Source organism: Stegastes partitus, unplaced genomic scaffold (assembly GCF_000690725.1).
Source record: "Stegastes partitus isolate 25-593 unplaced genomic scaffold, Stegastes_partitus-1.0.2 Scaffold179, whole genome shotgun sequence".
Lineage (NCBI taxonomy): Eukaryota > Metazoa > Chordata > Actinopteri > Pomacentridae > Stegastes > Stegastes partitus.
Genome location: NW_007577910.1, coordinates 229,285 through 255,650, shown reverse-complemented (window position 1 = coordinate 255,650; position 26,366 = coordinate 229,285). Strand labels below are relative to the sequence as shown.

Below are 26,366 nucleotides of genomic sequence, written 5' to 3'. Positions count from 1 at the left end.
AAAACAATTCCATTTCTCCACCAAAGCTGTTCGTTAATGCTACGTAGATGGTCACAAACCTTCCTGTAAAGCTCCAATAGGTCACTGTTGGAAATCAAGTGTACAGAGAGATGAATGAACTGTGGCTCTACAAGCTCCATAACAACAGCAAAAACGCGTATTCTCGTCATGCATGTCAGAAAATGTATTGTAGACTAGCTGAAGCACCAGTTTGTTTCATCAGGTGGAGTCTCTTACAGTTCAGTACTGTAGCAACTCAAGTAGGTGGTTACCTGGACACGTCTTTGACAGTTAACTGCCTCCGACCGGACACCATGTGTTTGCAACAAGCACGGATCAGCTAGGCCAGAGTTTCCTTATCTCAGTAACACAGGCGACAAAGCCAACTTTATTGCCCATATCATATGACTGTCGACTACAACAGCAACATCAGCGCAGGAAAAATGGCCACTCTGCTCAATTTGTGTATTCAGTTATTGGATTACTGATGATAGTGTTGCTGATTATTGATTAAGAAAATGATTCACAATTTGTATCCCTGACCTCCTGCTGCAAACTGTGCTCCCCCTTTATGACATCTGTGTGACAGCAGACGTAAATGAAGGATCGGACTTCGGTTTGTGTCAATGTCGAACAGTTAAAAAATGCCTTGATCAGTCCCAAACAAGATCTTTGAGATCAGAATCAGAGAGATCATAACAATATTAACATCAAGGCAAATATTCTTATCATTATTATCATTACAGTACACTTCCCACTGCTTGTCAACTGAGTGAACTAACTGATTGTGCATCGTGCTGTTTTCCTGTGTGTGTGTGTGTGTGTGTGTGTGTCCGTCCTCTCACAACCTTTTCGTATCAGGTGTCTTTTTTGTGGGGATTTTTAAAAAGACCACACTCACATTAGGTCAAATCCACCCACTCCACGAACCAAAAATATAAGCACAGCATTCAAATGATCTTCATTTCTGACTTAGAGGAAAAGTTTTAAATCTCATTTCATATTGTTCCTTTTTAGAAAAGGATTATATGTAGCTAATTGTGCATAAAAAGTTTTTCAGCTCTTTAACTGTTGACAGATTCTCAACCACTGGGTTCATCCACAGGTTGGTCAGGTGTGGCTTGAAAGACAACAACCAGTGTCTGTGAAGATTCTCAGTCATCGAGGTCATGGTTACTCTCGTGGAGAGGTGAAACAAGTTCAAGGAACTCAAGCAAGTCCAGTTGCTACGATTAATCCACAAGGACAACAACCAATGACTATAAAAGGCCTCCTAAAAACGCAGCTTTATGTCACAGATGACAAGAGCAAGACAAAAATGAGCTGCTGTATACTGGAAGTTGGTCAGTTAGGACTATGGCCAGGTACTTAAATGTCCACAACGCCACTATTTGTTGTCTAAGAAATCATTTCAGAAAACTCTGTGCCCCAAAAAGTCCAAAAACTTCACTGTGCTCTTCAGGAAGAGTGTGACAACATTCAACGACACAACAGAAGGTGGACACTTGTGATTTTCTGGTCCATGACCCCACAGTCCATCTGTCTATTATCATGTCCAGTATAATCTTATGTGATGGTTACATGAAGTCTATTCTATTGTCGAGATGCTGTGCCATGAAACAAATATATATTCCCCAATGCTAAAAAGAATGCTTAGAATTAAATATTACATGCCATGTTTGAATACTTGACCCAGTGCGCTCTGCCCTCCATTCCACCGTCACACATGTTTTACTGCACCCCCTCCAGTCAGTCCACACTTGAAAGCAAAGACCACTTCAGCAGTTTATATGAACGTCACATTAGGTTTTATTGATCAGATGTGTGCATTAGACATCAGTGACACACACACACACACACATACGTACATACATACATGCACCCTCACATACGCATCAGTGCTTTTCTTACACAGCATCGGTTTTTACACTGTTCAGCAAACAAACACACTTTAAAAAAAATCTGCAAAGAATAATAAAAAATAGTCTCCAAAGGACAATGCAATTATAGCAGTGCACAACAAAAGTACAAATTTACCAAGATACAGTATCTATAATTACTTACCTGCCTTGTTTTATTCAGATTAAACAAATGACTTCAGTGTCTTTTGGGTAATCTGTGCGATAGCGATAAATCCACGCAGTAACTGGAGCATGCTGTGTATTATCCATGGATGAGTTTCTGTGTCTCAGTCCAATAAAGAAGCAAATGTAGCTTCAGTTTTAGCTTTTAAAGCTGTTTTCCACTGAATTAGCTCGAGTCTTTCCGCCGCTTCTCTGTCCATTTGTTTTTTTTTCCCCCCTCTGCGAGTGTGTGTTTGGATGCTCGGAGTGATCAATGCACAGCTACAGCTGGTTGAAGGGGACCAAATCCATTGAACAGTTGATTTGGTTCCATTTTACCAGCTTTAGCAAAGCATTTTAGGGGCAAATCTGGTCCGAAAGGTGAAGGGGCGGAGAAAGAGGAGGAGGAGAAGGAAGAAGAGAAGAGGATAATCTGGATGGAGACCTGAAAGAGACAGAGCCAGAGGGAGGAACTGATAAGAAAAGAGGGCGTCCACACACAAAGTAGCATCAAGTAAGTATGCATACAGAATTTGTGCAGACATGCAAAAAGCACACAACACAATACATCAGCAAACAGCCATTGATTATTGGAAGAAATGTTGCCCTTGAAAGAGCGCATGTTACTGCTTAGAAGAAACAAAAATACATAACAAAGGTCGGTGTTAAAAGGAAGAACAGGAGGGAAAGATGAAGAAGAGTGTGCGGGGAAGAAAGAGAGAGAGAAAACAGAAGAACAAGCCATGTGTGTGATGAAAAAGAGATGAGAAAAACAGGGAGCAGGGCCCTAACAGATAAGAAAGGAGCGCGTATAAACGATGGTTGCAGACAAACTTGAGAAAACAATGAATTCATTACCTAACTGCCAATACTGCTAATGAAGCCAGCGGATAGGACAGCAGGAAAATTAACTCTCATTGACCTCTAGCGCTATGTGGAACATCTCTTCCTCTCTCTCGCGCACATACTAATGCTCTCACGCTTTCTCTCCATTTCACCGAGCCTCTCCTCCTCCTCCTTTCCGTTATAACTACTCTCACTTGTATTTGCGATGTTTTTGGCCCGTGGTTTGGGCCGTTCAGCTCTGCTGCCTAGCTGAGCGTGGTGGCACAGAGATGATGTACTCAGCAGTCTTCCTGCTGGCTGCACAGCTCTGCTTGTCCTTGGAGCAACTCACTCATTTCCTGGTTCAATTAACCTAGCTAATCATTTAATCATTAGGAAATAAACTGTTTAAGCAGAGTCTTGGCCTCCGAATCCCAGCTATTGATATATTCTGTCTGGATTTTTTTTTTTTCCCACAACTCACTGATATTCAATTTTTTTGCACACACAACGTGAGAGGGTATCTTCACCTATAGTTGACTTTATTTTGGTCTTCAGAGCTTAAAGCTTGTCATGTGGAATAAGGTTGTTTGTAGTGAGAAATATGACACGCCTCAGTTCTTTGCAGTGTTTTAGCATCTTTCACCTCATTGTTTTAGTTTAATGGGCTGCAATTTAACTGTCTTTATTCTGGTAATCAGCATCATTTTCATGCAGCAGCATGCAGCTGTATTCAGTCAAAAAGCTCTGCACACAACCCGCTCAGCAGTTAGTGAACATAGCAGAACATTTAGAGGTTAAAAAGACAGAAATAGCTATATAGTATGTACCGATTTGCCCAAAATGCAGTATCTATCTATAAATAAATAAATAAATAAATAAATAAAAGAAAGAAAGAAAGAAAGAAAGAAAGAAAGAAAGAAAGAAAGAAAGAAAACTCTACAGGATGGTGAAAATACTCCGATGTTGTACTGACTTTAAAAAAATTCTTACAGTATGGCTCGGACCAGTCTAACTCGCGTAGTGTATCCCATAAGTCATTGTGCAGGAATGTTCACAATGTTGACTTGCTGAGCTTTTATTACAACTTTGCTGACATTACACTACTATAGACTTCCAGAGGAATTCTGGTTTCAGTTGTATACTGTGTTTTTATAGGCTGATGTACAATTATTTAATTATGTTTTCCTTTTAACCTCATCGTGATAAATAATGTAACTGTATGATATGACAAAGGAGACAATATCAACACTTTTAAGTGTTTTATTTTAATTATATAATCACTGAATAAGAGAAATGTTCACAACATGACCAAACCAGGGTGTGTATTAAAATAATAATAATACCTACATGCCACACATTAGCTGTGCTATTGTTTGTTTGTTCTTTCCTGGCTGAGCCTGCAGTAACACACTGCAAAATAAGATGATTTAACAGTTCCATACTGCATATGGCGCAAACTATGCAGTATGCAGCACATACTGTGTCTGTATGTGCAGACTGGATGGGCTTATATTCGTCAGACAGCCAGAAACACAACTCCAAACGAACAATAATGATATTCAGTATCTGCTTGATATGTAAATGAACAAGTGTTTGTCAGCATGTTTACCATTTCAAATATTTTGGATTCTAATATAAAGTTGTGTTTACAGCTTGTTTCTGTTCCTGAAGGCATCAGCCAAATTCATTGTGATCCTTTAAAAGCTACATGAACAGTTTAAACAAAGTGTTGTGTGTATCCAAAGCCTGATCTGAGCCACAGAGCTTCACTCTTGCCCAAAAACTATTAAAACCACATCAGTGACCCATACCAGTTTGTTTTCACTCAGTCCCATATACACCATCATCCTGCTGCTGCCTGAGATGCTCACTGTAGCGGCAATTGTGGATTAATCCACTGCCGAAAATAGTCCCAAACAAATGCACCATTTTTATCAGTTTGAGTTACATTGTAAAATGGAAATAAAAAAACAACAAAAAATAAGGGTTACTAAGTCTAAGTGTGTGTGTGTGTGTGTGTGTGTGTGAAAGAGAGAGAGATTACACTGTCAGTTCTGTATCAAAGCTGTCCACCCCTCTCTAGATAACAAATACATCAGCCTCACTGCACACAAATCGCATTACAATAAAAAAAAAAAAAGAGCTTAAATACTGGCAGTGCATGTAAGGAGCTAAGGAGCAAGACAGGGTCTGTTCACTCTTTCTTTCCTTCTCTCCCTTCATCTCTTTGGTGTTTAATAAACTTGTCACCCAAGAGACCAGTAAATTGATGAGGAGGATGCATCCTTGACTGAGAAATTTAAACAAAAAACTGAGAAGGAAAGACGGGAGCCCTGAGAGAGAGAGAGAGAGAGAGAGACAGAGAGAGAGACAGAGAGCGAGGGGTGAACAGCAAGAGGAAGAAAGCTGGAAGTAGCATACAGAGGCGAGGACGAGCTCGCGTGGCCTGAATTCTCTACCTGTCCCAGAGCTGCAGTTGTTCTACCTCTGCAACATGCAGCACTGCAGTGTGTATGTGTGTGTGTGTATCCTGTGCTTCCAAGCATATAACCTGTATGGATGTTCGTATCTATTTTTGATCTTGGCGGTGTGAGCGTGAACCATGCCTATGTACCACTTTTGTGGATAATGATCTATGAATGTCCACATAAGACAGACAGTGAGTGTGAGTGTTGCTTGGCAAGCCTCTGTGTGTGTTCAAGCGCGAATATCAACTTCAGAGGAGAAAGCGCGAGACATGAAATCCTTTTCATAGCAGGATTTTCAGTAGATTAGGGAGAGAATCCCTTCGCTACGCTGTCTGCCCTTTATTCTGACAATCTTTGGCCCACACACTCATCAAACGGGCAACCCTCCTTCACCTTGCACACCTCCACTCAGATCCAACATCAAACAGAATCATTACACCCATAGCGTTTTATCATTAACCTCGCTCAGATGCCTGCTGAAGGCTTCACCGCTGAGTGCTCTTTCAACATTAAACTGTAAGGTAGCTCCGTCAAGATCAAAACTACAATAAGTAAAGGTGTTGCGCATTCATAAGCTTACCAGCTCAAGAGCTCAGGGAAGTGGACAGTATGTGGGTCGGGGTGCCTCCATGAGTCTGTGAGCATTCCTGGCTGCTACTGTATGTGTCCTCTATCAGGCTGACTGCATGGTTGGAGATAGGCTGGCTACTTGTCTATTCTGGGACTGTGCTGTCCGCTGCATTCCTGCCCTTATAATGGAGACAGAGGGGAGGAGGAGTTGAGGGTTAGGGACAGCTGGACGCCGGCAGAGAGGGAGGGAGAGACGTAGTGGTAAAGTCAGGGAGTCACAGTGGGAAGGTCAGTGGGGGTGTGCGGCCTCCCCGGGGAGACTCGCACAGTACAGGTGGTGTTACAGAGCAGCTGCCAGCCCACCACTATGTATGGCTCCGGCAGGAGAAGTGACACTTTGAAACCAGTCCCGCAGCGGACTCTGTCACTCCTGCTCACCGTGATATTTTCATTTTAGATGTATGGCCTGACACTCGGGGCTGCACTAATACAACCTGCCGCGCGCCGCCACTCCCATCACTCTTTCAGCCTCTTCCCTCGCTGACCGTGTCGCATGCCCCATGTCTCAGTCTCTGGCTGTCTGGTATTCCTCTCAGCTTTCTCTCTCTCTCCTTATCAGGACAAGTGGCTCTCGGTGACTGACTGACTGCCGAGCCACGGCTCTCCATCCGGTGCTCTGTGGGAGGGCGAGGCCTGCAAACCTCTCAGAGCATCACTTCTTGTCACATCAACGTGCTGCGACTGAAACCCCTGACAGTTCTGAGGCCACTGCTACAACATAACCATTAAAATCCACTTAAAACTGCAATAATCCTCCGTAATGCAGCATTTAAATGAAGCAGATTTAAACCGTCCTAATGAAGGCCTGTGTGCATGTCTGATGAAGATGTTTGCCAGTTGGTAATTAGCTTAATGCAAGGCACACTATAGTAATGAAACAAGTTGACCTGTGGTCAGGCTGTAAACTTTATCTTCTGTGGCTGGCGGTATTTATTCCCACTAATTACCTACTGACTAGAGGGAGAAGGAAAAGTGGGATATAAATTATCAATCTGAGCACAGACATTTAGGGTGAATCTAATATCTACAGGATAAGCACTGGAGAAGTGGTGTAAAATCAAAGTCCGTCAGGAGAGAGCAGCCTCTGAGGCTGCTGGGTCGACGCTCGCCAAAGAAAGGCCTCTTTGCCATGAAGTTAGTGGTGCTAACGCTGCTGCAGTCCACTGCAGACACCGGCTGGCTGGCTCCTCTTCAACCACCAACTCCTCCTCCCCCCCTGCATTCGGACGTGAGCAGCACCCAGCGGCTGACTCAGCACTATTCCCGCGCCTGATTGGTTGATCAGAGAAGGAGACAGGAGCGTAACAGGACCCTTTATCCTCTGCTCTTCCACTTCCTCGCTCTCTTACTCTCTCCTGAAGATAAAACACGTCTGTCGGACAAAAACGCTTCCTGACCTTGTGCGACTGCTCGGCTCAGGTGCCGCACCGTGAACTCTTTCTTTATCAGCCTTCTCAGGGTTACCGTGGCCTGTGATGATTGTATCTCTAAAGCTACATCCACACTGTAGTTCATAATGTGGAGCAACTTTGACAGTATCTCCACACACACAAACAGCACCTGCGTCACCTTGTGCCGTCCAACCAAAACTCTCACTGCAGGGTGAAATGCAGCGACCAGTTTTTGGTCATGGTGCTTAAATGTATCTTGACAGGATCTTTAATGTCTCTATAGGACATCATTAGGCGTATCTGCAGAGCGCATACTTTGTGATTATTGCAGTGTTTATCTTCCTTCGCTCTTGATTTTACCTCACAATGATTTAATCATCAAAGCGGTTTTATTCCTTAACCTTTTAATCTAATGGCAACACCCTTAAGACGATCAATACCTATTTAGATGATATATTTAATTATATCCTCGCACTCTCTCGGCCTTCTGCCTTTCGTTGTCCACCACCAGATCATGCAAACAGGGATTGACTGTTTTTTTAGACACTTGTTTGGCTTTAAAAAAAAAAAGAACCAAGGCCTGTATCCTCCATTTATATAACCTTACTGGACTCTTGGGGACTTTGTCTTTTCTTAGACTTTGCAGAAGTGAAATTCTTCACATTAATGTAAGAAGTATGACACTGTAAGTGTCCTAAATGAGCCACTTTATTTAGTAATTTCACCAAATGCATATCCAGAGTGCTGGAACACTATTCAGCAAACAGACCTCTTCACAGTACATGTGCGTGAGTCATCTAACCAGCCTTTTACGGCCCCTCGGACCTGTCCTCACCACAGCAACACACCATCAATAACTGTAATGAGATTTAAAAAACATGGCAACAAGCACAGGAAGGATCTCAACACTGCTGTATGTGATTTTTATGTGTTGGAAAATGCTGAGATGTGACTTCAAAAATTACGTGGAAGTGGTGTGTAAAGACGCTTGGTACAGCCAATATCTGTCATTATCTGCTCATAAGGATATAAAAAAATGCCTAACTCCTGCACACTGGGCTGTCACTAAACTTCTTGTCAAAGTGGAACAAAGGGAGATAAACATAGACAGCTCTGATAGAAAATAAATAATGGGAAAAGCTTCAGTTTTTCAAGTGAGAGGAGATTGGATTAAGAAAATGAAGGGCGCCGCTGAAGTTAAATGAAACAATTTAACATGTGCAGGTTCTTCATTTTTAAAAGAACTCTTTGAACAACATTAAAGCGGAGAAGACGTCATCCGGTTTTGTCCAGGGGAATGATGTCATGATCCATATGCAGTGGCTGCCAAACCGCAGCAGACCTGCCTTCTGTCTTCACCTTTCTTTCTCCCTCCCTCTACCTATGCAGGCTGATTCTCACTCTGAGCACGCTCCACCCCCCCTCTCCACCTCTTACCCCGTGCTCCCTCCCTACCCCCCCCATCCCTTAACGAACCACCGCTGCCACTTAGGTATCTTAGCCATGCATTCATTACAGTCCGCAGCAGGGCCACAAAGGCGCACTTGATATACGCTCTGTCGTGAAACAAAAAATCCAATGCAGTTAAAGTCAGAGAGGGCGCTCGGGCGTAAAGATGGCCCCGGCTGACACGCTTTTCTATTGTGAGAGAGTGGGACGCCCGCTCTTTCTAAACCTGAAAAGCACACAGAGAGTGAGAGGCTTCATTACAATTGCTGTGTTTTAACTCGGGGACAATAGGGATTGAAAGAGGCCCGAGCTAGTTAGAGTCATCAAGATTAGAATCTGTGGCAGATCAGCATCTTCTGTAAAGATATACATGTCGGGACGGGTAAGTGTTATTAAAGTGAGTCAGCAAAGCTTTTGGCCTAAAGGCAAAATACAGCTTACTATGGATAAAGAGTAGTACAGTGTATTAACTGTTGGTCAGAGATTAATCTTTTTTTTTAATTTATCACATATTAAAGATTTACACGGGACTGACCGACAGGTTTTCTCCTTCGGTGGGGGAAAAGTCATTAAGTACATTTACCTAAAGCTGCACTAGTTGATATTTCATTAACTAAGGATCACGTGGTTAGGTGTAATGTAACAAAGCGCTGCATACAGCGACAAACTCATCAAGAATTGTCGCCCAACTCCTAGCATATCTTTGTTTAGTGAAAAGCTTTTCAGTAAAAAGACATTTCACAAAAGCCACTCAGCTGCCAAACAGCAGACAGACACAATTAGTAACCGGCTTGTGAGCTTTTACCAGCTAAAGGAGAGTGAATTTTAAAACGATTTAATATTCATCACGTGGAGAGAGCCGGGCCTCCAAACAACCGCTAATGTTGCTCTGGATGTGTAAATAAGCAGTTGTTTGCTAACATGTTCCCTATATCAACTTTAAACTGCTTTATTCTCCACTACACAACCCAATTATCGCTCTTTTTACTCCACTATATTCATTTGAAAGTTGTTACCGCTTCTTAAGTAGCAGAGTACGGCTTGCCAGTTGTACACACACACACACACACACACACGCCTCTTTCTTTCCACTTTCTCATCTTTCTCCACTCCTCTCCTCTGCTGCCCTGCCACTTTATTGTTCCCATAACAAACCACCAGAGCCCAGGAGTCTTTCTTCCCATCTCCCAACCCCCCCCCAGCTGTCTGTCCGACCACAAACTGACCACCGGAGACAGATGAAAGGAGCTCATGTCTGACAGACACACGGCCATAATGCAACATGGAAGTCTGTTACATTACGTGACACACTGCTTCCTGTTAATGCAAGCAATTAGAAGCATTTTTCACCGCAAAGAACACTTAATCCGCCTGTTCCTCATGTCATTCCCTCCACATCTCTTCTATCACTGAGCAGCTGCTATGTAAAGTTGAGAAGTTAAAGGAAAGTGAGTTTTAAATTTTTCGATCATATCACTCAACTCAAATCTCAGTGTTGATTGTGTGTTTGAAGGGCACCGTTACAGTGATCTCAGTCACACATCAGCGCCAAAATTGACAGAAGAAGACGGGATGAAAAGAAATAATTGCAATAATATTATTTAAATTATTAGAAGCAGAATAAGTGTAGCAGCGGTGCATCTCTTGCTGAGTTGTCACAATGAATGTGAACAAAACAGGACCTCCTGACAGTCAGCAGCATAATACAATTAATAACTAATACAACAAAAAAGAAAGACGTTTTTGTATCTTGTCACATAATTTATCACTGACAAAGTAGGTACAACTTAGTAATATGTAAATTAATTTAGCTTAATAGCATCATCATTTATACCTACAGTGGAAAATGACTGGCAAGCCCTCTTTTTACATGCTTTCAACCTGAAATGATTTGCTGCTTACATGATATGTCTGGTGGAATTCTATATTTCTCTTGATGTCATGAACAAATCAAAACTGTTAATGAATGCGTCCATCAACATTTGTTTGTGTGTATCCAAACCTGTTGTATGCCTATAGAGCTCCACTATCATTCGCTGTCATGTACCCAATGCTGCTGAAAAACAGTTAATAATATATTACAATTATTGCACACTTTTCTTCTGCTTGACTAACACTTGGTAAGAAGAAAATGACAGTTAAATAATGTCAGCACTCTTCTTCGTCCTTAAGATGCATACTTTTTCTTTCAAATAAAAAATTGTGTAATTTTACAGTCAGATGTTTTGAAAGATCAAATTATCAGTTGTCAAGATGTGGACATTAAGTTTTGGACTTCTTTTGAGGGCATGTAAATTAAATTAAATTATTTTTTTGCTGTAATTTAGAAAAGCAAGGTGAGCATGTAAAAGAACGATAAACTGTTTAAACAAAATTGTGTAGGCGCCACAGACAGGGCAGTGAGAGATGCACTAATCCATTGTTGGTTTGGGCCGTTTTACAGGAAAAATATAAAAAATGTGTAGCCTTCTGCCGTCAGTCAGATTCGATCCCAATGGAGGTTTTTTTTTTTTTTTTTACTGCAACTACAGCATAGAAAATTGTAAAAGGTTAAAGGGCTGCTTGCTCTGATTTTAAAAAACATTGAGGTAAAAATATAACTTCCACTAAACACAATTACCAGAATGATTGTGGAGAGTCACTTGGTTCATTCGTGGTTTCACACCTACAATGTGATTTGATCTCATCACGGTGATGTGCTGATGTCGCTGGATCCGACAGGGCAAAAAATGTTTTTACTCTACCGAGTGAAATTCTTGTGAAAGGAAACCATAACTACTACAATAGCCCCAGGCTAATACACAACCCACTCACGCTGTTCACTAAACCTATAGTTTCTACAGTAGCCCTGCTGCTGATACAGCACTACTGCTGCTGTGTAAAGCCCACTGTTACAGATGGTAATCCAGCTATCATATACTGTAATAGTCTCTGTACAACAAAATAGAAGCAATTATCTTAAAGCACACAACGATCGGTGGAACAGATCACAACGCATAACTCTTTATGGGTTTGGGAGATTTACTTTCTGCAACTGACTCTCTCTCTCTGCGTAATTCATGGTCTTTATGATGCCACTCTCCTGCTCTTTTGTTTTTCTTCCTTTGTCTATTGATCATTTTTCCCTTGCCTTTCTTGTTAGTCGTGACCCCCCACCCTTCATATACTGTACATTTTGGAGATCTAATGTAGCCTTTGTGCCACCACCGCGTCCCTCCTCCTCTCACTCTTCTGTCCTCTACCTTGCTCTCTTTTTTCCTCTTCAATAACGCAAGTTCTGAGCAGTGAGGGCGATGACAGAGGAATGCTAACTAGCCTTGTCCTGACGCTGCACTCTCCTCCTCTGAGATATATATGTGCACTTACAGGGGAAGGAGAGGCCTGACTCGGTGCTCTGCTGCTTGACTGACAGACTCCCTGACTGACATGGTCATTTTACCAGCTGACAGGCCACGACTAACTCACTGCTTTTGCTGCCTTGCAGGCTGCTCCACTAATCTTCCTCTTCTATCGTCCTGTATCACTGGCTATGGCAGGCTGGCTTTCTGACTCCCTGACACTCTGCACTCAACAACACTGCTCCCAATTACACTTCTCCTCTGGTGGACCAACGGGAGATGGATACAAGAGGCCTCCCTTGCATCGAAGATATGTTTGCATTTGCAGGTCAATGAAGCTGCGCAAATACTTGTATGTACGTAAATCACACAAGATAGTTGGTCCTGCTGTACATCTTGGATACTCAGACACCAAACCAGGAGGCATCATTTTATGAAATTCTGACTTCACACTCAATAATTACTGTATCAAGCATCTGAAACATGTTCCCCTGAGTCTGGCTTTTTAAAAAGTGATAAAAAAATGTTTGACAATTCATTACATGCTTCCTAAAAAATAATCTAGAGCATAAAATTAGAGTTAAAGCAATATGCTGATTAACTGTCTGGACCCAGTGGTTTGAAAAGCACAATGTCTGTTCTGTAAAATCAGAGAGAATCACTGAAACAACTTTTCTTTGGTTCTTAAACTACTCGCTGCTCTGTCAGAAAAAAGTTACAAAATCTAAGCTTAAAATTGTGATAATGAATCAAAATCACTTGATTGAATTTGGAAAAAGTAAAAAAAAGAAGTTGCTCTAAGCAGAATTTTATCATAGCGGTTAAACAATTAGAGCATCTTCCAAAAGACATGAAAAAAAACTGTAATAAGCACACAATCATTGTGTTCAAATACATGACACTGATTTTTAAATTTTTGTGTACAAGCTGTATGTGTAAAGCCAACAGAAAATTTAAACTAATTTATCTCTCAAAAATACCTAAAAGAAAAGAACTGCAAGATAATGAAGCGACATCCATCTTTGTACTAGAAGAGGAGGGATACATTCAAATCGCAAAATGGCTTTGAATCAGCACAATAGCATTTATTACATCCTTAAGAAGAAAACCCTTATGACTCCACCAGGAACCACAAAAAGAGACAGAAAACGGAGGTCACAGGGGTCTAATCATTGTTTTCAAAGCTGTAGAATCAGTTAAGGCCACCTGAACCCAGATACTAATGGATGAATTTATCAATTAACAAATGGTCAAAAGTTCCTCTAAAAAACTGGCACGTTTCCACAAATTTCACTTCAAGGTTTTAATTCCTATACCATTGCCCTTTTTGAGAGAACGTAAGCCATTGCTCTGTGAGACTCCAAACCTGCATGAACACAAAATAACCTCTCAAGAGTTTTGGTCATTTCACGTGACGGATGTCTCTATTTGAGGGTTATTTTTCATTTCCTTTTTTTGTTTGTTTTTTTTTTGTTTAGTTTAGTTTTTCTTTGGTATGCTACTCGCTGTTTGTGTGTGTGTGTGTGTGTGTGTGTGTGTGTGTGTGTGTGTGTGTGTGTGTGTGTTTTAGGCTCTGTTAGAACAATTCTCACCACTATTCAGAAACGAACAACCATCAAATGAAAAATTGAAGACAGTCAGGTTGTTTCTTCATGCTGTCAGTCAAATCCGATCAATGCACAAACACACGGTCCTGAAGAAGCAGATTGGCCACAAATTTTTTAACCGTTAAACTCCGAGAATGTTGCTCAGCTTCACTTTAATTGTTACATATTAACTCATGAATATTTGATGTGGTTTTCAGGAACTCTAACTATTCCACTAGACTTCCTCCCTAAAAAAAAAAAAAAACAGAATCCCCACCACATGAAACCGCTCTTTCACACAGTCTTCATTCATTATTCTTATAACCTGTAATGGAAATAACAATGTGCCCAGGAATGCATTATATGCCGAGATATACCTTATGAGACACATCACTGAAAGTCTACTTCATATTTCCCTGAGATGCCTCTCCAGGCAATATATTTTTGAAATACTGCAGGAGATGGATGAAGGTGCTCTAAGGTGGGGAGGAGGAGGAGGAGGAGGAGGAGAGAGGGGGGGGGCTTCATAATGAAAGATACTGTATATTTTATAACCCAAATGTATTTTGAACTAATTTAAAAAAAAACCGGAGTGTTTGTTCTGGGGCAAGTGATAGCGTCCGATGTGTGTTGTCATCATAAGAAACAATTAGAGGTGGGAAATGCCTTTTTCTCATTTTTTGGTCAATTGACAATTACTGTGTCGTAAAATTGTAAATGTTATGACCTTATAAACACAGACAGAGTGTAATTAGAATATTAGGATGACTGTAAAAACCATGGCAGTAATTATGGGGGTGTCAATGTAAGGGGGGGAAGCTGCACGGGTAAATGTGTATGCTGTAATCTCCAGCAAGCAGGGGGGAAACAGTAGCGGAGGGGACGCAGAGGAGGGGGATGCGGCCCACCACCAGCACCACCACAGTGCCCTTGTTCCTTTAATTACTTCCCTCTGCTTCACAGCTTCACTGCATAACAATTATCCTGCGTGTTCATTTGAAGGGAGCAGACCCTCTCTCCTCATATCGTACAGTAATGGACAGACTCTAGTGTCAGCAACATCACTTGATGTACAGAGAACACTAGTGGGAGCCATTAAATTAGACTCGAGCTAATACAACTGTCTTTTACCTCTTTTTTCCCTCCCCTCCTCTCCTGCACCATAAACAATAAACAAGAGCAGAAGTTGCCCGTAGCGTTGCTCAATCCAGATGTGAAGTTTTTCTTCCCCTCTTCCTCCCTGCATTGCATCAGAGTGTTTTGGGGAAAAAAAAAAACGTATAATAGGAGAAAACGAGGAGATAAACTGTAAAGTGATGCAACAACTTACAAATCCAGCTGGTGTCCTACAACTGCTACAATCAATTATGTGCTACGGGACTGTTGGATTCTTCACCTTTTAGTGGTTTGTTCACGACTTTCGTTGTGATCTCGCTACTTGCGTGCACATGCAACACACACTCGCACGCTAGGGGATAGGAAGGGGTTGGGCCTTTTGCAGTCTATTGGAGTCTAATTCAAGCAGATGTCTGTTTAATTGATCGAAACAAATTACCTCAACATTGATCCCTGTCCCGGAGTAAGGGACTGATCGGCTTTTTGGAGGTGCACTGCGTGAGGGTGTTTGTGTGTGTGTGTGTGTGTGTGTGTGTGTGTTTGTGTGTGTTTGTGTGTGTGTGTTTCAGGGCTGGGCCAGGGTGAAGCTCTCCAGCTCTGACCCACTCAAACAGAATGTATGACTTAACCGCTAAATGATATATCCTAATTTGGTCTCTGATTATGCCGTGTGTTTTCTTAATCAATTCCGAGTTTCCCTTTGAACCGGTGCGCCATCATTCTCACATTAAAACGCTGCACCAATTAACTGATTGACTTTTAAGGCTCATAATTATGAGTAATTCATTAGATATCTGAAGTCATTTATTATCAAAGCCCTATCTCCTCGCTTTCATCTCGTCTTTTTTTTTCATTTTCTTTTTCTTGAGAGCAATTTGTCCGCCGTGATTTAGGTGACACGTCTATTGTACGGCACATGTTCCGTCTCTAATAAGCTCCGGTGTCTCTTTTAACACACTCCTGTAATGACTGAGTGCATGAGCAGTTTGTAGGTGTGAGCTGTGAAATTACAGTTTTACTTTGGCTCCAGCTCATCACTGATACTACAAATAAAAGCAGCCTCTACAGTTGGAGAAACAAATCAGTGGGCTGCTGCTCTCCGTACAGATGCATTATATCCCTGTAATGTGTACATATTAGAAAAAAGGAACATAAACCGCCAGATAAATCAATAGTGTGGCTGGCACTGCTGGTGCTGAGGCTACACATACATGTTCTGCCGCAACTTGCCACACAAGTGTTTGCACGTTCACGTAGACATTTTATTCAGCACGTGACGGTGTCTGTGCGTGTATTTTTATGTGCGTGTCCATTGTTTGAGGAATGACTTTGTGGGGGGTGGGGGTTCAGATGTACATTCCCCCTGAGATTCACTTTAGAGGTATAAACATAGAATGGGATATAATAGGCTGCGTCTGTGTCCTTGTATCAGGGTGAGACAACACATACATTACCACTCCACCGCATCTGTTTCAACTTCCATTACTCTTTACCCCTATTATATTCCGCGGATTGCTGCTGATGCACACTTACTATAAACATGATTAAAAGAGAGAGGAAAAAAAAAAAGTCCTGGCAATAAACTCTGACACTTAATATAAAACGGCTGACTTTACAATCTCATCTTCTCCTTCCTTCTCCCGCTTCTAAGCTGCACCACCGGTACAGGTATGCAAGCGTGTGGATGCAGATTAACAATGTAAGAACCTAAACTCATCCGACTTGACTTTAAAAAATCTACAGGCCTCAGTTTGAGCTGCTTCTTCTTCTATCAAAACACAACTAGCCACAGAAACTCAGCCCTGTTTCAATTTCAACTTCTTGCAGCAACACATTTTGTTTTTTGTCAGTGCAACTGTTAGAACCAGCATCACAAAAAATATCAAAACAATATTTAGCTAATTCCTTCTTAGTCCATCATTTGAGTCCTCACCACTGCTATGATTTTACACCAGCACTCTGTTTCTGCTAATTGCTAAACTACTCATTTCTCCTTCCGTTTCTAACTTTAAAACAGGTTTTTCTTATCTGACGAAAGCCGAGCACACGCTCCAGGGATGCACATGCAAAAGGACCTTGCATATTCCCACAAATGAACTGGCATTTACAAAAACTAGATTGTGTGATGCTACTTCAGACGCACGTGTTTTTCTACAATAGTCCAAAGGTGATGTGATGATGAGATTATGAGAGATGAAATCTAATAACAAAAGTGTTCACCGAGGCAGCCTACACAACTGCCTGTAAGATGCACATCAAATAATTTAATTTTACTCACTTTTGTTGTTACTATTACTGACAGTGGAGGCATTGTTTTATTTGATAGCATTTGTGTAATCTTTTCAGTTTATCCTGCATTGTGAGACATTTTGGAAAGTCTGTTTCAGTATCACTGCTCTGAGCAAAATCATTGAGTACCTACAGCCTCAGCAATGCATAATGGTAAATGGTCAGCTGTCAAACGAGTCCGTTTTTTCAGCTCTGATGAGTGCAGATGCATCAACATATGATTAAGGGTGTGTCCCTTAACTGTGGGAGCAAAACTGAGGCTCCTGTAGTTCAACAATGTTTGAGAATCCTGAAACAGAAGCATGTGTACACACTGTGGCCTCTGCTGTTGCTGTTTGCAACAGAATCTTTCATAATCTCAGCACGGTATATTGAGTATTGCGCTTTAGCTGACAGAGAGCAATGAATCAAGCATTCCTTCACATACAGTCGGCCGCGCTGTAGATTCTGCATTAAATTCCTCATTCACAGAGGCAGATTTTTTCGGTCGTTACAGTTAATGTTCCACATGACTGATCTGTATGTAACTACCTCTAATCCCTCACTGGGCCCGTGGATTACTAGCTTTGCCCGTGCCCTTGTGTGGACTCCCAAATGGGGGGAACCAGTCAACCAGCCAGTCGGTCAGCTGGCAAGTCAGCCGGCTTTACCAGCTGACTACACTGCCACCCAGCCAAGGAGAGCGGGGGAGAGAGGGGGTCAGGGGAGCCCTGAGAAGATGCCAGAGGTCTCGAGGTGTGTGTGTGTGTGTGTGTGTGTGTGTGAGTGTGTGTGTGTGTGTGAGTGTGTGTTTGTGTAGATGGATGGCTGTCTACCGTGGAGCGAGGCAAAGCGGTGCCACTGGTTTACTTTTAGTGGGGCCCCCCAGTCGTCCGGCTTTGGCTGTCTCAGCACGGTGCCGCAGTCAGCATTGTTGCATATTTAATGTCCTGATGAGAGCTTCCACCTGCTGACACAGGCAAAGTGACAGAACAATACCCGCCCAGCCCCCTCACACACCCCCCCATGTAACACACACACACACAGAGGCCCTGAACACCATCATCAATCCAGTCTCCCTCACTCTCTCTCTGCCTCTTTCGCCTCGCCTCATCTCACACGCTCACTCGCCACAACTCCCTCCGCTCCGATCCCACTTCAGTCTACGCCGCTCTCTCGTTTCCCTTTTGTAACCCGCCTCCCCACCCTCCACCCTCTCTCTCCCCCCCTCTCACCCTCACCACCGTGCCCTTCTATCTTCGAATTCTCTCACAGTACAACGACCTTTCCCTCTGGTTCTTACAAATCACTGCAATAAATCCCTCCAACATAAAAACACACACACTCGTGCTTACTCACAAACACACGCTTCATGTGTTTTTTGGTTGTTCATGTAAATAGTGGTGTTGGTGGTTTAGTGGAGGGGGGTGGGGGGGGTGCGCTTTGTGAATATGTTCTAAGCTGATGTGTGCTTCACGCATTTTTGGACCCAGTTTATCTTGATGGCCTCTTCATCAGCGGCTCCACAGATTAGAACTGTCTCTCATATTGATGGTTAATTAGCTCTGAAACACTGTCTGACTGCGTGTATTGTAATGTTAAACAATTCTTCTTGGCACAAAGCTGTTCTTCTCTTTTATGATCCCCTGTTAACATTTTTTTTCTTCGAGTCCTTGTAAAATAAGATTGGCAGCAAGTGTAATCCAACTGCAGATCCCTGTCAGCCCAGAAGCTCCCACACAGGCGCAGCACCCTGGGGTGTGCACCTGATCAGGGCCAAATAACCGCACTGAAACTGGCCCAAATAACACCTAAACAGGGACAGGTAAACCCTAACTAGGTCACATACAGTATTTATACACAAAGTAGGCCAAAATACATACACTAAAACCTGACATGATTGGTATACCTGCTCCCAAACCACACCCGGATTAGTCACTGTTCCAGCGCGAGTATACGTACGGCGCTGTACCATACATACTTAATCAGAGCTAAAGAATTATCACAGGGGTCTGGCAAAAAAAAAAAAGAAAAAAAGTGGCACCTATATGTTCTGCTGGCTCAGCAGGCTGAGACAGATATCATGTAGCCTGACATTGTGGGTTTGACTCGTCGTAAGTCATTTTCTCAGTCTCACTCACCCATCTTTTCCTGTCACTTCCCCCTCTTTTAGCTATCTAGTAAATGCCATAAGACATAAACTTTCCCCTTCCAGATGCCGACTTGCTCCTGAGATTGTGCAAGAACACGGCAAGCAAAAGCTCCTAAATGTCAGTGAAAAATAAAACTTCATATAGGCCGATTTCAGCGATGACCAGGCCAACAAGTTGAGTCCACATCCAGACAGTGTGACTACACGCAGGCGTCTGAGCGCAGTAATCTGTTAGAGAGGCCTGCAGCCAGTCTCCGCTTCTTCCTCTTTCTTACCATCCTCTCAGACCCATACTATCCATTAGCAAGCATTTAATCACTGCACCATTTACTGGAAACTGCTGTCTGTCTGTGGCGTGTGTGTCTGTGTGTGGAATTTTGTAGCATTAGCAAATTCACACAATCCAATCTAAAACGCTTGAAAAAAAAAAAAAGGTGCATCCCAAACAAAGAAGGAAGAAGTGTTCTTGAAATCACTGCCAGTAGGAAATAAGTCTGCTTTTCCACAAATAAACTCAGGCTTGAAAGAGATATCCAAAAAATCTATTGCAGGCAAGAGGAAAGTGCTGACCGGAGTTGCAGCTGCATCTACGCTTCTCTACTGCATGCATCTCTCTGCAGCACCAAGCTGACTGGACTCAACTGGCCCACATCAGGGCGGACAAAAAAAAAAAAAAAGTAGACACACACATACACACTGCAAATGTACATGGAGAGTGCATATATGAATATCTAAGGCTAATGTGTGGAAATGAACCGTCTTCTCTGCTGAGTTTCCATGCGGTGGACTCGCTTTGCGGCTAAGTTTGCGTTTTTAAACGTTTGAGTTTCTTTCAGATGCGGCGCTGCAATTTCTCCCGACCTGGGATACATACTTCTTTACATTCCATAGTTGCTCTTGTTCATATGGGCATATAAAGAAGTATGTCCCCCAAGCAGGCCACTGTCCTTGGTGGCGCATCAGGCCCCCCCACACCCACCTCCACGCTCTCCACTCCGCTCCTCCCCCCACAACACGCTCAACCGAGAGGAAAAAATGTTGAATCAGGATCCACGCAGAACACACATAGCCCACCCTGTGATCCTTCAACAGAAGGTCCACTCCACTCAGTCATGTAGACATCGCTTAGGAATAAAAAAAAATAAAAAAAAACACAACTTCATACTAATACACTCTTTAAAAAAAAACTTTTCTCGCCGCTTTAAAAATGGCCCAGCTCGATCTCATGACCCGTCATGCAGCCCTTGACCAAAGCTTGTAAAAACAACTAACACAAGCTATGTCACTAATTTATACCCAACATCAAGAAGTCACATTTCACTGTACAAACATTTACATCGACCCTCCTCCTCCCCTGTTGAGCACATTAAGCTGCAACACCACAGTTTTGTGTGGCGACCATGTGTCCGCTCAGCTTTGACATACTGTACGATATGGAGCAGTTTCTCAGACAGACACACACGATTCACCTTGAGTGCCATGCTTAGAGGTACAGCTGCAGCGGGAGGAGGAGGAGGAGGAGGTGGAGGAGAAGGAGGAGGAGGGGGAGGTTAGAGAATGAAGGGAAATGAGGGAGATGTTGCACTTACCTACAGGCAGATGTTGGCTAGAACCCCCCCCACACACACACACACCTCCTCCTCCTCTCCTCCTCTTCCTCTTCCCTCCCCTCCCTCTCCTCACCACCCATCTTGCTTCAGCCAGCCGGGGCCGATGCACCACAGAGAAGAAGCAATAAAGCAAGAGCAGAGAAGAAAAGGAGACTGGGAAGAAGAAGAAGTGCTTCGCTCTCTCTTCTCTCAGTCTGTGTCCCAGGTGCTGCCTCTGCAGTCTCTCTCTCTGTGTTTCACCACACTCTCTCCCTCTGATTCTCTCTCTCTCTCTCTCTCTCTCTCTCTCTCTCTCTCCTCTCCTTAATCTCTCCCTCTTCCTCACACTGAAAACTTTTAGTCCGGCGCACAGCTGCTCGTCCCACCGGTCCTCCGCCACTGAGAGCAATTCCTCTTTCTTTTTTTTTTTTCTTTCTTTTTTTCCCCATCTCCCACCTTCTCTCTCTCTCTCTCTCACACACACCGTCCCATGCAGTCTATAGGCTGACATGCTATGCAGTCATCCCCCTCGCTGCCCACTCCCCTCTATATACTGCATGTGCTCTCATTGTCTCTCTCTCTCACCCCATCTCTCCCCCCTGCCTCTCCTCCACTCAAACTACAGTAGCGTTACAGTTCCATGCTGAGCAGACGGCAGCGATGATGAGGTTTGATTGGCATATGTGGCGTGGCACGTGGACACTTTTGGGAGGGGGAGGGGGGTGGTGCAGCCAGAGCCGACTAAAGGAATGTCAATACAAGTTGTGTGTGTGTATCTCTAAATGCATGTCAGCGTGCATAAAGAGTGTGTGTGTGTGTGTGTGTGTGTGTGTGTGCGTCTTCAATTGCCCTTGTTGCTTCAGTGAATCTCATTCACCTGAGACCCCCCCTGCCCCCTCCCATTAGCCTCAACCTTTGATCCGCAAGCAGCAAACCCCCCCGCCAACACACACATATACACACACACACAGATACGCCTCCTCACCCTCCTCTGCTGCCTCCCTCTGCTGCCCCCCCCACCCCTCCCTGTCCTCTCAGAGATCAATACCAATTTATAGGCAAATGCACAAAGGCTGAGTCGCGCTTTTAATGAATTGAACCATTGCTAACGTCAGGCATCTAATGAAGGCTCTGAGAGAGGCGTTAAGAAAACCTATGGCGGGAGCAGTAGGAAGCATATAATGGTTATTGGGAGAGTGTGTGTCTTTACGCGCGTGCGTGTGTGTGTGTGTTTTCCAACTGGGCTTCCCCTTCAGATATTCACCAAATAAGAAAGCAGTTACAGAAGATAAGCTGAGAGTAACATGAAGGAGGGAAGGAAGATTTTTCTCTGTCTGACTGTTCAATTCAGGCAAAAATGTTGATTAAAACATTAAAAAAAAAAAAAAAAACACGAGGCATGTTCTGACACCCCAGCTCCTGGAAGTTTCGCCAAACTGCAACATCAGGAGGTCTTTCATTTTCTTTGGTCTGTCAAACTTTCACCTTGAATGACAATTACAGGTAATGAAATCTCCATGAAAGTTCGTATTAAGGTGGACTGTTGACACAGCACAATACTCCCTCTACAACTATCTATAATATTCTATTTGTTTACATGCAAAGGACAAAAGACGCATATTTTCTATATGAAAGTGGCTCCACAGTCAAGTGGAAAATGGATATTTTTTTAAAAGCAGCGATGTACATGCCTTTTCTGCCTGCACAGGTACTGTATATTGCTTTTCCATGCTGTATAATTTGACTGCTGTGTCCTTTCCTGCACTTAAAACACACAAATTGGCCGAGTATATCAACAGCAGCTGCAAAACCTCTGTGAATATGTCATCTTCTGTAGCCCCCCAATAGCTCCTTTGTGTGTTCCTACCACTGTGTAACCAGTGCCATGGGGGCTGCACACATCAGCCCTGCCCGCCCAGTAATTAAACTAAAAGTCTCTTCCATAAATCACACTCGTCCTCTCATCTCTCTTCCTCTCTCTCATTCCTCCCCTCTTTTCTCTCCCAGCAATAGAACGAAGGTTTTGTAAATCACCGGCCAGCGCTGGTAAACGAGGGGGCTTTGCACACGTGCACACCCCAGCCCAGCTCGAGACATAGACACATTACGAAGAATTAAGCTGCCTGTCCACTCTGGTCTCTGTGCCATCACCATTACAATATTCCAGGCAGGAATTAAAATTCTCCAAGGAGAAATAGCCAACTGCTATAGATTGCAAGATAAGGTAAGTATGTAATATACACTCGCACGGTGTTGTGATACACAGGTTGGCAGGAATCAAATGAAATTTGCCAACATCTGGCATGACTTCTGTAATCCTTAGAGTAGGGTGAAGTATCAAAAGCATCTTCCATCACGATAAAGGAGTTAAACACAGACCCCCTAACAAACCTCGCTCCTGTCTGTACACTCACAGCATTCACAGATAAGCTAACACCATATAAAGCTAAGTTTCACACAGCGGGAGAATGATTGCCAGACAGATTCTCTTCAGACAGCTGCGTGTCTGCTATAACAGCTACAACCATGCAGGCGGTCCCCTGCAGGGCTGGGCTGGGATACCCGACACTTCGCCACCTCCAGCAATTCACCATGAAGCCTGTCAGGGCTCCGGATGCTTGACAGACAGCTGACCACTGCTGATCTCCCTGGTATCTGCTAACTGGGTAAAATTAGCCTGGACAGCAGGAGAAATGGAGAGAGAGAGAGAGAGGGGAAAAGATAGAGAAGGATGGGAGCATATGCAAGACACTTTTAGAACCTTGCTTCTACTTTAAACCTCCTCTCTGCCTCTCTCTCTGGAGAGTGACACATGTGTGTGTCCCGTCTATAGATAGAGCTGAGGCCCTGTTTGGACGGCTTGCACTGACACTGAGCTTAACCCTGGGGCACATTAGAACACATCCGTGTGGTGTTTTGACTGATAAAACTCACCTGTCCTGCAGGCAAATATAGCACACAGAGCAGGACCGCACTGGATCAACACCATGCAATTCCACACTATGTTCCATTGCTGGGTTTTAGATGTTGTGGTTCACGTGCTGCCTAAGAAGCAGTAGGATATTTCCAAAGACATATTTACAAAAACCCAGAACAACTTCAGAAGAAAAAATGATGGTGCTGTAGTGGAGCATGAAGGAGTGGAAATATAGGGAGATGCTCACGTGGTAGGATGACTTTACATGTGTGTCATGTACCTGCTCATACTTGGATGAATTTAAGTAAATTTATTCTGCACATAAAGGTAGAAAACTGAGGTTGTTTGTAAGTGATCACTCAGTGTACACTGTGTAAATTTATAATTCACAAAGTAAGACTTTGTGTTGTTTCCCATGAACACTTTCATTCTTCATGATTTTACTGAATATCAATACATTTTTAAATTATTGATACATTACAGCGCGACACCTCAAAATAACCCTTGACCTTTTACCCCTGTGTGTATGTGCGAAGACATTTTTTTGCCAACATGCTGCAGCTGTAGTGCTTTTTCAGCTAGCATAATTCTAACAAGGAGTGGAACAATGAATAAACAAGAAGACTCTTTTCACCTAACTCACAATCTGTCCTTTTTTTTTTTTTTTTTAAACTAGCCACTTAAAAAAAATACAAAACCCCCCAAAACACTGTACAGTGTGTGAAGGTGGTCGGGACTAAAGCACACTGACACACACAAGCAGAAACACACATTCACAAATATATGCAGTGAGTAAGCATTCGGAAAAACACTTATTTTACAAATATCTAAACACACACAGGGACACTTCTGCACCTACCGTAGTAAAGGTGATCCAGATAGGGATGGTGACCCATGCGGAGTGAAGCGGTCGCTGCAGGCGGAGTCTCTCCTCCCTGGGAGCTGAATCAGCGATGGAGAGTTTAAGGATGCGGAGAGAAGAGGAGGAGGAGGAGGAGGAGGAGTGAAAAGAGAGGAGAGGAGAGAAAAGAAGAAGAGGGTCACGGGACTTGCCTCTCTCTCTTGCTGGATGAAAAAGGAAGAGGAGGAAGAGGAGGGGGAAAACGCAGGCAGCCCAAGACAGGGAAAAAAACCCCCCAAAAAACCACATAGGAGCCCGCAGGTAGACAAGAGAGCAAAAATAGTGGCCTTGGAAAAAAATAAAAGCATAAAGGTTTGTGTAAGAGGATTCGATTTTGAACTGATGACTGGGCAGTGAAATGCGTCAGCCGGCAGCTGCCCGTCCCTTCGCACCACACCAGGCCATGTAAAGTTAGAAGGAAGACAGCTGATCGGACTGCCAGAGAAGGAGATGGAGCGAGATAGTGAGTGCTGACAGAGCTGAAGGACAAATCGGGAAAAGGGACAGAGGGAGGGAGGGGTTGAGAGAATGAAAGAGTGAGAGAAGAGAGACAGGACAGGAAAAATAATGTAGATTAAAGAAATCAAAAATGCTGGAAGAACGGGAAGCAAGAGGAGGAGAGGCAGGAGAATTAAAGGCAGAAATAAGAAAGAGGAAGGGATGAAGAGGGAAAAAAAGAAAAAAAAGGGGGAGAAGATGGGATGTATGGAACAGTGAAAATGAGGAAAAGGACAAAAAGAAGTCAGGGAAAGGTGATGAAAGCAAGGAAGGAAAGCGTGGTGGGAGGTAAAGCAGGAAAGGTTTGGATGGATGAAAGGTTAGGAAAAACCACTAAAAGAAAGAAGGGAGGTAAACATAGCAGTGGAATGGCCAGATAATAAAAGTAAACTCAAACATCTCTTACTCTTTCCTGTCTTTTGTGTCCTTTTGCTCCCGTATTCCACTCAGCCACTTCCCAGATACACCGTCCAGGGGTCGGTGAAAGCAATTCCTCCGAAACAAAAAGATGAAAGAAAGACTACAAAAAAATTTAACACTTTGACATCAAATTGTTAGTGTAAAGAAAAAAAGGGAAAAAAAAGCCTCAGGGATAAAAAGGTCATCTGATACCTTTCACAGGCAATATTTGTGCATTGATTTTCTTTTTTTTCAATTTGAGTGTCAGAAATAGATGAAAGCAGGTTAGAACACTGTGACGGGAGGGGGGGGACAAGTGAAAGGTTCAGCATAATCGGAGGAAACCCCCACCGTCCCAGGGTTTTTATACCAAGGTAGGAACACACCTCCAGCAGCCCACCAGTGCAGCCATGCTCCACGGCCTTATTTAGTGAAGCATGGCAAAAAATAGCCTCCCAAGTGCTGCTGGGGGTGTTTGGGTAAAGTAGGTGGGTGGGAAAGTGGGAGGGACAAGGTGGGAAAAACTGGGAGGTGAGGAAGGGGAGGGGTGTCAAGGAAGGTTGAGCGAGTGGTAGCGCACTCACTTTTAATCATTCTATCTGCTATTTGACTCATCTGGTCTGAGCCTGATTTACCCATCTATTTTTTTTCTGTTGACACTGCTTGGTGTGTCGCGTTACTGTCCTATATCCTCCTCTGCTTATGATACTTTATCAGCTGTACATACAGTCTGTCTGCACCCTGCCTCTCCTTGACCACCTTGTGTTTCCTGG

The 26,366-nt window shown here is 43.2% G+C and overlaps 1 long non-coding RNA gene across 1 annotated transcript; it reads right to left on the bottom strand.

Moving 5' to 3' along the window:
* Positions 1-1,785: 1,785 nt before the first annotated feature.
* On the bottom strand, positions 1,786-25,919 carry LOC103356001 (uncharacterized). Its single transcript, XR_520118.1, has 3 exons — positions 25,601-25,919; positions 24,655-24,737; positions 1,786-2,508 (listed from the first exon to the last, which is right to left on the bottom strand). It is a non-coding gene; the product is annotated as an uncharacterized LOC103356001 (long non-coding RNA).
* Between the last annotated feature and the right edge of the window lie 447 nt (positions 25,920-26,366).